Below are 14,653 nucleotides of genomic sequence, written 5' to 3'. Positions count from 1 at the left end.
CTCAAGAACAAAACTGCCTTTATCACTTCCAAACATGCATATCAATCAAGAATTATCAACAAGAGTCAAGCCAAGGCATATGTGCAAGCAGTCAAGAGACATATCACACACAAGAAAGAACATAAAGTGGCTCAAATCTCACACAGGGTAATTGTCACAATCAATTCAACCTCTCAAACATCATGATCATCTTCCCAAGCAGAGAAAAGCACAGATTTCAAACAAATCAGAGTATCAATGAAGTGAAAGACACATCTACAACCTAAACAAAGTCCAGAAATCAAGAGAAACATGTAAAACTGTACACAAGACACGACAAAAACTACCTAGAAAAGAAAAAATTTAACACGGAAAACAAAAACTATCAAAGAAAAATCAGAATCTCCCCCAATAGACCACACTTAAACTACACAGTGTCCTCAATGTGTCATAAGCATAAGATTAGAAATCAAAACAGTCAACAGATCATGGACAAGTGCAATAAAAGTAGGGAAAGGGGGAGAAGAGAGAAAGAAAACTCCCTTGGTCATGGTGGCAATTGCCAATTTTGGACTATCAGGGAGATGTCTTCCACCACAGGATTCAGCAAACAAGTTTGGAGGAGGAACAACTTCATCAGTACTGCCATATCATCCACAACGAGATGCTTCTTCTTTCTTTTCCCAGCAAACTGTTCCATCAGTAGTTTTCCTTCCACTGGCAGTTGTTCAGTGTGTGACACCAGAATGGAGATCTCTGGCTCAGTCAAAGAAGTAGCAGTACACTCTCCTTCATTAATCATGATTTCCTTAATGTCAGCACCTGCATTCTCATTTAATTCTGCAGCATGGTCATCAAACTCACAATTAATAGCATCTGTTATACGCTTAGAATCTATCTGTAACACATAATCAATTTCAATACAAATCGGGCAAGAACCAGATTCACAATCACATTCAAAGTTCTCAGAGAACTGTGTCAGATCAAAGTTCAGTCCTAACTCTATAGAGTTATCAGATTGCACAGTTTCTACCTCAAAATCAATATTGATATATGCATCATCAACAGAATCAAAGGTCAGTTCAAGGCTATTATCATTCAAAATTTCATCACGACAATCATGTCCATTCAAAACAACCTTTAGACCAATGGGTTCAATGGCTGATACTGAATCAAAAATTTTAGAATGGTCAATCAAATCTGTATCAGTATCAGTCATGAATCCTATAGAATCACTGTGCATCAAATCACAGGCATTTGAATGTATAAGCAAATCAGGTAAAGTGTTTGGAATCTCAAGTTCAGAATAAACCTGTTTTTGCTCATTGAAAATTTTCTTACCAATCTCCAAGTCATCAGCTGCATCCTCAAGGCTATCATTTAAATCAAGGTCAGTGCAAGGATAGTGAACATCAGGTATGTCAATGTGCTCTACAGGGAATAATGAATCCACAGCATGAGTGTGCACATGTGTATCAATATCAGAATCCAGAACAGGCTTAAATGGTTCAAGTTTTACCAATTCAAAAGCATTAAAATTTACTTGAACCTCAGATACATGAGTAGGGATTTCAAGTTTACAGTAAACCTGCTCAGGTTTTTCCTTTACTACCTCACTTGGATTTTGACCCGCCAGCTTGCAGAGCAACTTCTTTGCCTCTGTTGGAGTTGTGTCCATCAAAGATGCCCCAGCAGCTACATCCACTAATATCCTTTCATTGTCCAAGAGCCCTTCATAAAAGTAAATCAAGAGCAAATGCTCTGGAATTTGGTGGTTTGGACAGGCTGTGCAGAGCCTGTTAAACCTCTCCCAATAATCTGCCAGGCTTTCTTCTTGAAATTGCTCAATGGTAGTGATCTCCCTCCTAATGCTGCTTACCTTTGCTGTTGGAAAGAACTTGTGGAGGAATCTCTGTTGTGTTTCCTGCCAACTATCAAAAGGATACTGGTATAGGAACCAGTCTCTTGCTGCACCTTGAAGGGACATTGGAAACACTTTCATCAACACTGTCTCCTTTGAAACACCAGGAGGCCTCATCGACAAACACACTAAACAAAACTCCTTGAGGTGCCTGTATGGATCTTCATGTGCCAACCCATGGAATTTGGGAAGACTCTGGATCAGATCATATATCCAGTCTTGAGAATCTGTCATCTCCTCTATTGTAGTGCAAAACCTGTCCCAGACCTGGACTTCCACTTCAAACAAAGATTAAACCAAACATATAGAAACATAACATATGGGGGAAAACCATTATTTACATAATTTGAAACTTCCAGAAACAACAACTAAATGCACAAAATTCAAAAAAAAAATGATAAAAATTCTAAAAACACAAAAATCGATAAAAGAAGTAAACCCAAACAAGACTAACTAAACATCCTAAAACACATCACACAACACAACACTAACACAACAAAAGACACTAATACAACAAAAGACCTAAGACTAAACCGTTGGTCCCCGGCAACGGCGCCATTTTGATGGAGAGGGTCGCACCTCCCAACAAAAGTTGTGCATAAAAGAATGCAGTATAGACTAGGAAGTGACTCCTAGGTCGTCTCTCAAGGACCAAATGTGGTTCAAGTCTTAAGTCAAACACGTAGTGGGGGGGGTTTGAAGATTTTGTGAATGCAAGTGAACTAAATTAAAACACGAACATAAACACGAATGTAAACATATAATAAAAGCGATTTGTCATTAACTCAATTACAATACTTTCAATCACGGATTAACAAAATGAGGGGCTACTCTAACCTCTTTTTCAACACAAATTACCCAACTAACTTAAACTAACATCACAATTAAATTAAGCAAAACTTACTTGACTCACTTGAATTGAAAATGCTAAATCAGAAATCACATTTGGAAATGATATTGCTAAATGGAAAGGAAATTGCTAAATTACAAAAATTATCATTGCAGCGGAATGAAAAGAAAAAGGCAATATTCAAGCTAATAATTTAAACGCAACGTGTCAGCAATTTAATCATGATGCAGTGGAATAAAAGAAATTGCAATGCAGTTGGAAAGCACCGTGTGTACCCTTTCCAGCAAAATGAAAATCACTGTGCTGCAGTCCAGAACAATCACCGTGCACCTAATTTAAAGAAAGAAAACATCGTGCTTGCTGAAGTAAGCTGTGTGATCACCCAAAATCCATCAACGTGTGAATCTAAAGAAAGAAAAAATCTAGTTCTGTGCGTTGCTACCCTATGAAATCAGCACTTCCATTCTTTAAAAGCAATTAAAAAAAAAACGAATTATCCTCCTAATAATGCTAGACGTGACAGCCGCTGGACCATCCATGATTAAAAGCCAAATGAAATTAACACTTTTCCAAAAGCAATTGAATTAGCACTTCTCTTAATTCCTAAACATAAAACTTTCACCGCTTATGCATAAAGTAAGAAAATTGTATCACTGTTGCTGCCTTTCCCCGTGTGCTTCCTCCATCATGCACGTGGTGCTGCCCTTTTTTTTCTCCAAAAGCAAAAACCGAGAATGTCTTCACAAGTCACCGTTTTTTTCTCATACTCGAGGAAAAGAAAGATGTGTTCTTTATTCATCATTCAAAACAGCGTTCCATGAACCGAGAGAATAAGTGGCAAGTGGCGGCCGCCTCCTGCTCCAGGCCGAGACCCTCCTTCCAGCACACTCTCCCTCTAGCCGTAACCCTCCATGTGTGTGTCTTTTTCCCCGTGAAAGATGATCTACTGTAACTGCCTCAGCATCCGTGTGCCACTCACTGCCCTCCCTACTTGCTTTCTTTCTCCAGCTCTACTCTCTACTAGGTCACACCAACTTCCTCCCTCGTGGGCCGCTGCCCTCCATTCTTTTTACTGATGCCTCCATGTGCACACCAAAGCTACTGGAAGCGTGAAGAAGTGTGGGCCTATTGTACCCATTCAAAGCTGCTGGCTTGGAGCTCTCCATCCACGTGCATCCGCTTGCTGCTGGACTTCTAATTGCCGGACATGTGTTGGACTTCAAAGCTGCTTGACAGCTTCTTCTTTTTGCCACCACATGCTTGCTGGACGTGGAGCCTTCACTTGAATAAGTGCATCCCCTTCCTCTCTCGGTGCCTGCGTGAGCGTGAGTGTGCTACTGGGCTACTACTTCCCTCACGCCAGCTGGACCGCTTCTTTGCTGAACCATCTCCGTGTGCACCTTCCATTCTCTCCACGCACCCCTCTAGTTGCTTGCTCATTTCTCGTGCTGGGACGTGGCCTGCTTCTGGAAGCATGAAGTGGCAGCTGGACCGTGCTACCTCCTGGATGTGCAACCAGTCACACCATTTCTCTTCACTGGACACCACCCTCTTCAAAGCTGGATGCTGGAATGCACAAGGGTTGGGTCGTGCTGATGGTGCGGGATGTGCTTTGGCCCGTGACCGTGCTGGACTGCTGGACACACCCCTTCTTCGTGCACCTCCAAACGGTTGGGCCGTGTAATGTTTACTGGTGCTTGTTGGAAAATTGCTCTAAGGCTGGACCACTTCGTTTTGCCACTTCTTGGACTCTTTAATTGTGCTGGGAAAATGAAGATGTGGGCCGCCTGTGCTGCTGGATGTCACCCCTATTTGGTGCTTCTGCTGGAAATACCACCTTTGCTTCCAAAGTTGGCTCACCAATTTTTCAGCGTGTGGGCCGTGCTTTTCCATTCACCAATTAATAGTCAATTTTCCTCCAAATGTCCCAAATTATATTTCCAAAAAATTTCCCTACAATTAATAATGCAAATAATTAGCTCAAATAATTCAAATTAATTAAAATAAGAATTTTTGGTCAAATTAAGCACAATTATCAAAATCGGGAAAATACCGGACAATTAAGCACAATTCCCCGATTAAATTCGGTACAATAAACTAAGTGAAATGAATAAAATATTGACTCATCAATCAACTCCATGCACTTCGTCCAGTTCGTCAACTTCGTCAACTTCGTCTAATTCCTCCACTTCCTCCACTTCCTCCAGTTCCTCCATTTCCTCCACTTCGTCAACTTCCTCCACTTCGTCAACTTCGTCCACTTCGTACACTTCCTCCACTTCCTCCACTTCCTCCACTTCCTTCACTTCCTCCACTTCCTCCACTTCCTCCACTTCCTCCACTTCCTCCACTTCCTCCACTTCCTGCACTTCCTCCACTTCCTGCACTTCCTCGACTTCGTCCACTTCCTCTACTTCCTCCACTTAGTCAACGTCGTCCACTTCGTCCACTTCCTCCACTTGCCTCATTTCCTCCACTTCGTCCACTTCGTCCACTTTGTCCACTTCGTCCACTTCGTCCACTTCGTCCACTTCGTCCACTTCGTCCACTTCGTCCACTTCGTCAACTTCGTCAACTTCGTCCCTGAGCGGTGACTTCGGCTTCTCCTTTTGCACTTTTTGATGTCTTTTCTGATTTCATCCCTCCCCTTCTTCACTTCTTTCACCAAATTCACCTTAAAACCTGCACAAAAACACTGAAATCAAGCATAAACCTGTCCAGCTCTCTTATTTCCAAAAATATAAAGAAAAGCATGATTTCAAGCTAGTTTCTAAGTGTAAAGGTTGCTTTTAGTGTCAATTTTAATCATAAAAATAACAGTTTTTCAACTGTTATCATCCACTTCCTCAACTTCCTCCACTTCCTCCACTTCCTCCACTTCCTCCACTTCCTCCACTTCCTCAACTTTGTCAACTTCCTGCACTTCTTCAACGTCGTCCACTTCTTCCATTTCCTCAACTTCGTCCACTTCGTCCACTTCCTCCACTTCCTCCACTCCCTCCACTTCGTCAACTTTGTCCACTTCGTCAACGTCATCGACTTCCTCCACTTGTCCACTTCCTCCACTTCTTCTACTTCGTCCACTTCTTCCACTTCCTCCACTTCCTCCACTTCCTCCACTTCCTCCACTTCCTCCACTTCCTCCACTTCGTCAATTTTGTGCACTTCGTCAACTTCGTCAACTTCGTCTACTTCGTCCACTTCGTCAACTTCGTCAACTTCCTCGACTTCCTTCACTTCCTCCACTTCCTTCACTTCCTCCACTTCCTCAACTTCCTCCAATATTTGATTTATTCTTAATCTACTTCAGTATTCCTATCCCTTTTTATTTTAAACTTTATCTTCAAATCTTCCACCATTTTCTTTCTTCAGATTCCAATCATCGCTGATACATCAATCCATGTTACCAATCTCACACAATGCCACTCTGTTTCTCATCAATACTTCCTTCTCTTCTGACTTCTAACGTTACTGATATACTAAACCAAACTGATTTCTCAAACCTTGCCACATTCCTGCTTATCCAAAGCTTATCTTAATCTAGCCTTTGAACTCAACTCCTTTTTGTGAAACGTAAGATATCTCATCTATTAATTTTGTTCTAGAAACTTCTAAAAAATTTACTTCTAAACACCAACATCTTCACTCATCCATTGAAACTTAAACTCTAGTATTATATCTCCCTATCAAGGCTTTAACTAATTCTAATATATTTCCTCAAACCCTCAGAATTAAGAAAGGAAAATCATCTATGGTAAAAGTCATGGTAATTAGACACAATACTCTACTATCTAGATTTAGAGGAAATGGTAAATTATACCATTTAGACTCAATTCTTCACAGAGAAGACACGGAAGACCCACAACACAGAGGTCATCCTAAGGACGAACTGCTCTGATACCATTAATGTAACATCCCAATATCTCACGCTGGATAATTCATAATTTATATATTGTAACATTACATTTACGGTAATATCCCGTAATCTCACACTTATAAATTCATAGTTAATATATGTCTACACATGTTTTAAACTCAGATTTCAACTATAAACTCATAAATATAATTCGAATTCTTCTAGCTTATTCTTCTGTCTCTCTCTCTTCATTGGCATTGGATCAGACGACATTCCTTCATCTGCTCCCGTATAACGAATTATACGATCATCGCACATACCCAAACACAAAAGAAAACAAACAAACACAAACAAGTAGGGTGAGCTAACATGCAACAAATCATTTATAAAACATGTATAATTACCTTGATATAAACATCATATAATAATTATGTTCGACACCCTCATACCACAATTCCTATTAGACACTCGTCTCACAATACCCAATAGACACCACAATACCCAATAAACACTCATCCGGATGATACGTTGATGAGCGGTCACGGGAGGTTATGCACTTGTAATGACTTCTACTTCTTTTTACAAATACACTTTCAAAATACTTCATACCATTCACAAGGTTAATCCCCTCACTATGTCCAAAACCGGCACATAGACCAGGACCTCCTGCTCCTCTCACCACATAATTCATCCCTCTCTACTTGAGACTAGATGATTATTAGAGTATCAGGATAACCTCCAACTACGGGACCCTCAACATCAACATATACACAAATACCATAATATTACTGAATCTCTCCACGAGACTCATGCCATACTCATATTCCTCAACTCACATTATACCCCTACAAAATTTCCCCATAATACTCATAACATGTTCAGATGCATAAATTCAAATGCAATATAATAAAATTCAATCATCGCATAAATCACACAAACTCAATATATTGCATAATAATTTAACAGTACTCAATCTGTTCAATAGGATTTAAGTTAAAAAACTTGTCGAGTAGACTTCCAGGAAAGAGAGGTGCGTCACAATGGACAACTTAAGTACCAAGTCTTTCCTTAGCCAAAGTGTTCCTCAACTAGTTTTTTAACAAATTTCTTATTTACAGATTCAAAACAACAGCATATAATATTTATACCGAATTTCAACATAGATAAACATACAGTAAACATTAACCATATTCACACAGAATTTCAATATATGAATAGTAATAAAATAATACTAAATCATAATATAAAAGCATAGAACTATTAAATCATAAAAAAAACATAGAAAGGTTAGCTCCCCTACCTCTATTCCAGACGTCTCTTGCTCTGAATTTATTTCTCCGAAACCTTTCAGAACCTCCACCCTTCTTGCAACTAAAAATTTCTCTCTAACTTTCTCTCACTTGATTTCTCTTCTCTTGGTGCAAAATACCCTTCCCTCCCATGGCTATTTATAGTAAAAAAAATTTTACTATTCATTAATATTTTAATATTATTTATTATTTTAATATTATTTATTATTTTAATATTATTTAAAAAATAATATTTCAATCCTTTTCTCACCAAATCTGATCCTAATTTCTACCTACTACTTTCTTCCATGCTAAGGAATCCAAATGCTGAAAATTTATTTTTACTATTCACTTTTTACTATTTACTATTTACTTTTTACTATTCAATTTAAAAAATTTACTAAATAAGTTACCAAAAATTTGAACCTTTCCTTCTAAAATTACTATAATTTTATATCCAAAATTTACATTTTTCCATCCATTAAAATTATTATTACTAATAAAATACTAAAATTTACTACTATAAATATATATATATATATTTTTATGGGTCTTACATCGTCCACTTCCTCCACTTCGTCCAGTTCGTCAACGTCTTCCACTTCATCCACTATCTCCACTTCCTCCACTTCGTCCACTTCCTCCACTTCGTCCACTTCCTCCACTTCGTCAACTTCGTCCACTTCGTCCACTTCCTCCACTTCCTCCACTTCGTCAACTTCATCCTCTTCGCCAATTTCGTCCACTTCGTCCACTTCGTCAACTTCCTCCACTTCCTCCACTTCCTCCACTTCGTCAACGTCATCGACTTCCTCCACTTGTCCACTTCCTCCACTTCCTCTACTTCGTCCACTTCCTCCACTTCCTCCACTTCCTCCACATCGTCAATTTCGTCCACTTCGTCAACTTCGTCAGCTTCGTCCACTTCGTCAACGTCGTCAACTTCCTCCACTTCCTTCACTTCCTCCACTTCGTCCAGTTCCTCCACTTCCTCCACTTCGTCCTCTTCCTCCACTTCCTCAACTTCGTCAACTTCCTGCACTTCGTCAACGTCGTCCACTTCCTCCACTTCCTCCAATTTGTCCACTTCCTTCACTTCCTCCACTTCCTCCTCTTCCTTCACTTCGTCCACTTCATCCACTTCCTCCACTTCATCAACTTTCTCCACTTCGTCAACTTCGTCCACTTTGTCAACTTCTTCCACTTCGTCCACTTCCTCCACTTGCTCCACTTCCTCCACTTCCTCCACTTCGTCCACTTCCTCCACTTCCTCCGCTTCGTCCACTTCGTCCACTTCGTCAACGTCTTCCACTTAATCCACTATCTCCACTTCCTCCACTACCTCCACTTCCTCCACTTCGTCCACTTCGTCAACTTCGTCCACATCCTCCACTTCCTCCACTTCGTCAACTTCATCCACTTCGTCAACGTCATCGACTTCCTCCACTTGTCCACTTCCTCCACTTCGTCCACTTCCTCCACTTCTTCCACTTCGTCAATTTCGTCCACTTCGTCAACATCGTCAACTTCGTCCACTTCGTCAACTTCCTCCACTTCCTTCACTTCCTCCACTTCCTCAACTTCCTCCACTTCCTGCACTTCCTCAACTTCGTCAACTTTCTGCACTTCGTCAACGTCGTCCACTTCGTCCATTTCATCTACTTCCTCCACTTCCTCCACTTCCTCCACTTCCTCCACTTCCTCCACTTCCTTAACTTCGTCAACTTCCTCCACGTCCTACACTTCCTCCACTTCGTCCACTTCCTCCATTTCGTCAACGTCGTCCACTTCGTCCACTTCCTCCACATCCTCCACATCCTCCACTTCCTCCACTTCGTCCACTTCCTTCACTTCCTCCACTTCGCCCACTTCCTCCTCTTCCTCCACTTCGTCCACTTCCTCCACTTCCTCCACTTCCTCCACTTCCTCCACTTCGTCCCCTTCCTCTCCTTTGTCCACTTCGTCATTTTCCTCCAATTCCTCCACTTCCTCCACTTCATCCACTTCGTCAACTTCGTCCACTTCGTCAACTTCTTCCACTTCGTCAACTTCCTCCACTTCCTCCACTTCCTCCACTTCCTCCACTTCGTCAATTTCATCAACGTCGTCCACTTCCTCCACTTGCTCCACTTGCTCCACTTGCTCCACTTCCTCCACTTCCTCCACTTCGTCCACTTCCTCCACTTCCTCCGCTTCGTCCACTTCGTCTAGTTCGTCAACGTCTTCCACTTAATCCACTATCTCCACTTCCTCCACTACCTCCACTTCCTCCACTTCGTCCCCTTCGTCAACTTCGTCCACATCCTCCACTTCCTCCACTTCGTCAACTTCATCCACTTCGTCAACGTCATCGACTTCCTCCACTTGTCCACTTCCTCCACTTCCTCCACTTCGTCCACTTCCTCCACTTCTTCCACTTCGTCAATTTCGTCCACTTCGTCAACATCGTCAACTTCGTCCACTTCGTCAACTTCGTCAACTTCCTCCACTTCCTTCACTTCCTCCACTTCCTCAACTTCCTCCACTTCCTCCACTTCCTCAACTTCGTCAACTTTCTGGACTTCGTCAACGTCGTCCACTTCGTCCATTTCCTCTACTTCCTCCACTTCCTCCACTTCCTCCACTTCCTTAACTTCGTCAACTTCCTCCACGTCCTACACTTCCTCCACTTCGTCCACTTCCTCCATTTCGTCAACGTCGTCCACTTCGTCCACTTCCTCCACATCCTCCACTTCCTCCACTTCCTCCACTTCCTTCACTTCCTCCACTTCGCCCACTTCCTCCTCTTCCTCCACTTCGTCCACTTCCTCCACTTCCTCCACTTCCTCCACTTCCTCCACTTCCTCCACTTCGTCCCCTTCCTCTCCTTCGTCCACTTCGTCATTTTCCTCCAATTCCTCCACTTCCTCCACTTCATCCACTTCGTCAACTTCGTCCACTTCGTCCACTTCGAAAACTTCGTCCACTTCGAAAACTTCGTCCACTTCTTCCACTTCGTCAACTTCCTCCACTTCCTCCACTTCCTCCACTTCCTCCACTTCGTCAACTTCGTCCACTTTCTCCATTTCGTCCACTTCGTCCACTTCCTAGATTTCGTCCACTTCGTCCACTTCCTCAACTTCTTCAACTTCCTCCACTTCCTACACTTCCTGCACTTTGTCCACTTCCTCCACTTCCGCCACTTCGTCCACTTCCTTCACTTCCTCCACTTCGTCAACTTCCTCCACTTCGTCAACAAAATCCGCTTCCTCCACTTCCTCCACTTCCTCCACTTCGTTAACTTCGTCCAATTCCTTCACTTCCTCTAGTTTGCCAACTTCCTTCACTTCCTCCACTTCGTCCACGTCCTCAACTTCCTCCACTTCCTCCACTTCCTCCACTTCCTCCAGTTCCTCCACTTCCTCCACTTCGTCCAGTTCGTCAACTTCGTCCACTTCGTCCACTTCGTCAACTTCGTCCAATTCTTCCACTTCCTCAATTTCTTCCACTTCCTCGACTTCCTCCACTTCGTCAACTTCATCCAATTTCTCCACTTCGTCCACTATCTCGACTTCCTCCACTTTCTCCACTTCCTCCACTTCCTCCACTTCCCTCAATTCCTCGAATTCCTCGACTTCCTTCATTTCTTCCACTTCGTCCACTTTGTCCACTTCGTCCACTTCGTCCACTTCCTCCACTTCCTCCACTTCCTCCACTTCGTCCACTTCGTCCACTTCGTCCACTTCGTCAACGTCGTCCACTTCCTCCACTACCTCCACTTCCTCCACTTCCTCCACTTCCACCATTTCGTCAACTTCGTCCACTTCCTCCACTTCGACAACTTCGTCCACTTCATCAACGTCATCGCCTTGTTCCAGTTGTCCACTTCGTCCACTTCCTTTAAGTCCTCCACTTCCTCCACTTCCTCTAGTTCCTCCACTTCATCCACTTCGTCCGCTTCGTCAACTTCGACCACTTCGTCCACTTCCTCCACTTCCTGCACTTCCTCGACTTCGTCCACTTCCTCAACTTCGTCCACTTCATCCACTTCGTCAACTTCGCCAATTTCCTCCACTTCCTCCACTTCCTCCACTTCCTCCACTTCGTCCGCTTCATCCACTTCCTTCACTTCCTCGACTTCCTCCACTTCCTCCACTTCCTCCACTTCCTCCACTTCCTCCACTTCCTCCACTTCCTCTACTTCGTCCACTTCCTCCACTTCCTCTACTTCGTTAACTTCGTCCACTTCGTCAACGTCGTCCACTTCCTCCACTACCTCCACTTCCTCCACTTCATCCACATCGTCCACTTCGTCCACTTCCTCCACTTCGTCCACTTCGTCCATTTCGTCGACGTCGTCCACTTCATCCACTACCTCCACTTCCTCCACTTCCTCCACTTCCTCCACTTCCTCCACTTCCTCCACTTCCTCTACTTCGTTAATTTCGTCCACTTCGTCCATTTCGTCAACTTCGTCCACTTCGCCAACTTCGTCAACTTCCTCCACTTCCTCCACTTCCTCCATTTCCTCCACTTCGTCGACTTCCTCCACTTCCTTAACTTCGTCAACTTCCTCCACTTCGTCAACATCGTCCACGTCGTCCACTTCCTCCACTTCCTCCACTTTGTTAACTTCGTCCACTTCCTTCACTTCATCCACTTCGTCCACTTCCTCATCTTTCTCCATTTCGTCCACTTCCTCCAGTTCCTCCACTTCCTCCACTTCGTCAACTTTCTCCACTTCGTAAACTTCGTCCTCTTCGTCCACTTTGTCAACTTCTTCCACTTCATCAATTTCCTCTACTTCCTCCAGTTCCTCCACTTCCTCCACTTCGTCCATTTCGTCGTCCACTTCGTCAACTTCGTCAACTTCGTCCACTTCGTCAACTTCTTCCACTTCGTCAACTTCCTCCACTTCCTCCACTTTTCCACTTACTCCACTTCCTCTACTTCGTCCAGTTCCTCCACTTCCTCCACTTCCTCCACTTCCTCTACTTTGTCAATTTCGTCCACTTCGTCCACTTCGTCCACTTCGTCAACTTCGTCGTCAACTTCATCAACTTCATCAACTTCATCAACTTCATCCACTTCGTCAACTTCCTCCACTTCCTTCACTTCCTTCACTTCCTTCACTTCCTCCACTTCCTCCACTTCCTCCACTTCTTTAACTTCGTCAACTTCCTCCACTTCGTCAACGTCGTCCAGTTCCTCCACTTCCTCCACTTCCTCCACTTCGTTAACTTCCTCAACTTCCTCAACTTCCTCAACTTCGTCCACTTCCTCCACTTCGTCCACTTCCTCCACTTTCGCAACTTCGTCAACTTCCTTCACTTCGTCAACGTCGTCCACTTCGTCGACTTCCTCCACTTCGTTAACTTCGTCCACTTCCTTCACTTCCTCCACTTCGTTCACTTCCTCCACTTCCTCAACTTCGTCAACTTGCTCCACTTCGTTAACGTCGTCCACTTCCTCCACATCCTCCACTTCCTCCACTTCCTCCACTTCGTTAACTTTGTCCACTTCCTTCACTTCCTCCACTTCGTCCACTTCCTCCTCTTCCTCCACTTCGTCCACTTCCTCCACTTCCTCCACTTCCTCCACTTCGTCAACTTCCTCCACTTCGTTAACTTCGTCCACTTCGTCCACTTTGTCAACTTCTTCCAGTTCGTCAATTTCCTCCACTTCCTCTAGTTCCTCCACTTCCTCCACTTCGTCCACTTCGTCCGCATTGTCAACTTCGACCACTTCGTCCACTTCCTGGACTTCCTGGACTTCCTCGACTTCGTCGACTTCGTCCACTTCGTCCACTTCCTCGGCTTCGTCCACTTCCTCGACGTCCTCCACTTCCTCCACTCCCTCCACTTCGTCCACTGCCTCCACTTCCTTCACTTCCTCGAGTTCCTCCACTTCCTCCACTTCCTCCACTTCCTCCACTTCCTCCACTTCCTCTACTTCGTCCACTTCCTCCACTTCCTCGACTTCCTCCACTTCGTTAACTTCGTCCACTTCGTCAACGTCGTCCACTTCCTCCACTACCTCCACTTCATCCACATCGTCCACTTCGTCCACTTCCTCCACTTCGTCCACTTCGTTCATTTCGTCAACGTCGTCCACTTCATCCACTACGTCCACTTCCTCCACTTCCTCCACTTCCTCTACTTCGTTAATTTCGTCCACTTCGTCAACTTCGTCCACTTCGCCAACTTCGTCAACTTCCTCCACTTCCTTCACTTCCTCCACTTCCTCCACTTCCTCCACTTCCTCCACTTCGTCGACTTCCTCCACTTCCTTAACTTCGTCCACTTCCTCCACTTCGTCAACATCGTCAACGTCGTCCACTTCCTCCACTTCCTCCACTTTGTTAACTTCGTCCACTTCCTTCACTTCCTCCACTTCGTCCACTTCTTCATCTTTCTCCATTTCGTCCACTTCCTCTAGTTCCTCCATTTCCTCCATTTCGTCAACTTTCTCCACTTCGTAAACTTCGTCCTCTTCGTCCACTTTGTCAACTTCTTCCACTTCATCAATTTCCTCCACTTCCTCCAGTTCCTTCACTTCCTCCACTTCGTCCATTTCGTCGTCCACTTCATCAACTTCGTCAACTTCGTCAACTTCTTCCACTTCCTCCACTTCCTCCACTTCCTCCACTTGTCCACTTACTCCACTTCCTCTACTTCGTCCAGTTCCTCCACTTCCTCCACTTCCTCCACTTCCTCTACTTTGTCAATTTCGTCCACTTCGTCCACTTCGTCAACTTCGTCGTCAACTTCATCAACTTC

The sequence above is a fragment of the Vigna umbellata genome, chromosome 6 (genome assembly GCF_029865625.1).
Source record: "Vigna umbellata cultivar VRB3 chromosome 6, Vumbellata_1.0, whole genome shotgun sequence".
NCBI classification, from domain to species: Eukaryota; Viridiplantae; Streptophyta; class Magnoliopsida; order Fabales; family Fabaceae; genus Vigna; species Vigna umbellata.
This window is presented reverse-complemented; position numbering follows the sequence as displayed.